General features: G+C 38.0%; 1 long non-coding RNA gene across 2 annotated transcripts; it reads left to right on the forward strand.

Moving 5' to 3' along the window:
• Positions 1 to 786: 786 nt before the first annotated feature.
• On the forward strand, positions 787 to 3,160 carry LOC113824278 (uncharacterized). Of its 2 annotated transcripts, none has more exons than XR_003477499.2 (4): positions 787 to 859; positions 1,104 to 1,151; positions 1,410 to 1,505; positions 1,921 to 3,160. It is a non-coding gene; the product is annotated as an uncharacterized lncRNA (long non-coding RNA). The 2 variants fall into 2 exon arrangements; XR_003477498.2 differs by having other exon boundaries at positions 821 to 920.
• Positions 3,161 to 3,461: the final 301 nt, after the last annotated feature.

The following is a 3,461-nucleotide window of genomic DNA, read 5'->3' on the forward strand; positions in this document are numbered from 1 at the left end:
GATGATAAGACTATTAACAATAATAGGAATGACAGTAAAAACAATGAGAATAAGAAGAGTAATGATAATCATAATAATGAAAGCAATAACAAAAGTAATAATAATAATGATAGTACTAATGAGAATAATAATAAAAAACAATAATAGTACTAACAATACAATAATAGAAATAAAAATGATAAGGTTAATGGTAATAATAATGATAATAGTCACAATGAAAATAAAAGTAATGATGGTGATAACACACAAACAAACACACACACACACACACACGCACACACACACACACACACACACACACACACACACACACACACACACACACACACACACACACACACGCACGCACGCACGCACGCACACACACACAAACGCAAACGCACACAAATATAGGTAAATACATAATGATATTCATAGGTAGAAAGATAAACCGACAAAGAGAAAATATAGATAAATAACCAGGTAGATAAAAAAGAAAGAAGCAGATAAGGACGTATAGACAGACAGATACACAGATAAATTTAAGATCAATAAATGCCACTGTGATGCGTATCCTCTGGGGTATGCTGGGCTGCCGCACGTATAACGGTGTTTGATCAAACTTAATAATCCCAATGAAATCGATTTTGATCTGCGTGTGAATGAGTACCCGGTCATTACTCTTACGTCTATCCAGTCAATGATGTTGGATTAGTTTGGATCAAAGGATATAAATCCAGTTTTCCATTCATGAGGGGGGTGGGGGGTGGGGGAGCTTCCAAAATGTCTTGCGCCCAACTATCGCCTCGCTTTGGTGCCCAATATAAGGCGTCTTTCGGCGGGCACTGTTCACAACGTCCCTACCGTCTCCTGTGTGAAGGTAAACATTTCCTCCCTGCTGAAGAAGTCTGTGTGGTATATTTCCGAAGAAAGCATATGCGGTATTTTTTCGTGAGGTTTTCGTATATTCTTAAAAGTAACCATCACTATTTTAAGTTTATGAAAGGGTATTTATTTTCGTCGTTCGAGTGTCCTTCAAAACACAGGTCTTTGTACTTTTCAGTGTATACCGTAGCGTTAGCCTTTGATGCTTTGATGTGATTTTTTTGTTGTTGTTTTTGCAGGCAGTGCATTAAAAGCAATCTATCGATCACCAACCATGTCGCATTCAGGTAAGTCACAAGAAATGTCAATCTATGAATTGCATTTTGAATTTGATAGTATCCTGATATACAAACGTGTGGAATCTTATGCATAGATGCAATTCTTTTGCCTTTACCCTTTCGTTTTCCTTTCTTTCTTCATGCACTCATGAATAAGAATAAACACCCAAAATAACGGATATAATTTACAATAAGGTTCGCGTCATAAAACCTTAAAACATAGATAGTACAAAAAAATAATACATTTTTTATTTTCTGTCTCTTTAGATATGTCATCAGGAAAAGAGAGAACTTGCATGAACACCACGACTGAACAGTGCGATTCTAAATGCGACGAAGGGGGCCAATGCCGGGGCAACTCAGGTCAGTTCCCCTGCATTGAATTGTTCTTTGGGAAAAGTGTACCTTTATGTCTTTCTATATCTGAGCTTGGAAGAACCTCGATAAGAGGCATAACGGAGCTGGATTGAAATGCACGAGAGAGAGATAGAGAGAGAGAGAGAGAGAGAGAGAGAGAGAGAGAGAGAGAGAGAGAGAGAGAGAGAGAGAAGGGGGGAGGAGAAGAGAGGAAGCAAAAGAGATAGAGACAGATATAGAGAGACAGACAAGGAGACCGCAATAAGAACTACCATTAACTCCATTCTCTCTCTCTCGATATCTATCTGCCTGTCTATCTCTCTACCTACCTACCTAATCTAATAAAATACAAACAAATAACAGACATGAAAATCATCAAAGGATTAGATGCAGACGACGACCTCTAACGCTCCACCCACAGGCAAGAGGAGAACCGACACCGGGACGGAGCATGAGTGCTGCGACGGCTCAGAGAGAGAGGAAAGAGACGGGAGGACTGAACGTTCGGCTTGCGGCGACAGACATAAATAGGTCGACTGTGTCTCTCTTCCTTTGGAGATGGACTCTGCTTTTGATGGATTCTGACCAACTTTTTCGTAGGTGGGCTTCGTATCTTTAAGTCTGTAGTCTATCGGTCGTCAGCAACGGAATTTGTCCAAATATTCGCGATATTGCACAGCTTCCCTTGATTAAATATCATTTTAGTATCAATCAGAATTTAATATTTCATATCAAGCTTCAGTCTTTAACAGCACTTTAAGTATCTGCATCCTTCCCTTACCCAATATATCAGGGTGAGTATCCTTTCTGAAAAAAAGGGCTATTGGTCAAGACACGTGTTTTTTGAAGGGCTGCACCTCTTTTCTACATGCTGATTACTGGGACCTAATTTATAGAACTGACTATAGAAAAAACTGTATTTCAGAATTTGCTTAAAAGGAAAATCAATTAGGAATGTCTACTGATGGGAAATAACTTTTTAGGCTGATAATCTTCATTAGTAACCACATTTTTTTGGGTCTGATCTTGGAGGTCTGACCGATGTATGATGGTGTCTCTCATACATTGGTCGATTTTTTTTTAAATTTAGGATTATTTCGCGTAATATGAAGACATTCTTGATTTTTTTTACTTCTTCCCAACTGTCTTACTATCGGCTAATGAGTTTTACAAGATCAGGCTAAAAAAGACTTAGAGGGTTACAGGCTGCACGGATCACTTTGTATCTTTCATTCACACCTATTGTAGTCATATTGTGTACTCTTTATGTATGAGTAGATATAAACATATTTCGTACATATCTTGAACACAGATATTTCCACACACTCGTAATGCTTCGAAGGAACTTACCTTTATCATACTCGCAATGCTTTGATCTGTAAGAGGAAAAACAGAATTTAGCAACTGAAATAAATGCAACTGATTTTCTTGTATATTTTTTGCAAATGATATATTTTGTTATATTTTGCTGATGGATATGTTTTTGAACTATTATATTTGTTAATTGATATATCTGTCATTTTTTGCAATTGATATATTTTGTTATCTTTTGTTGATTAAGCTTATTAGTTCTAGTTATAATCATTTTTGAAGGTAAGTCAGCATTTATTTTGATGATATTAAACTCCGCATTGTAAGATGAATAAAGGTGAAAAATAGCACTGTTCGTACGTCATTGCCCTTTCCCAAGTTACAATTCTTCAAATGGAAAGAGAGAAATAGAAATGCATGTGCGAGAGAGAGAGAGAGAGAGAGAGAGAGAGAGAGAGAGAGAGAGAGAGAGAGAGAGAGAGAGAGAGAGAGAGAGAGAGAGAGAGAGAGAGAGAGTGAGTGAGTGAGAAAGCGAGAGAGTGAGTCAGAAAGCGAGAGAGAGTGAGAAAGCGAGAGAGAGTGAGAAAGCGAGAGAGAGTGAGAAAGCGAGAGAGAGTGAGAGAGAGAGAGAGAGAGAGAGAGACAGAGAGA

Source organism: Penaeus vannamei, chromosome 14, assembly GCF_042767895.1.
Source record: "Penaeus vannamei isolate JL-2024 chromosome 14, ASM4276789v1, whole genome shotgun sequence".
NCBI lineage: Eukaryota > Metazoa > Arthropoda > Malacostraca > Decapoda > Penaeidae > Penaeus > Penaeus vannamei.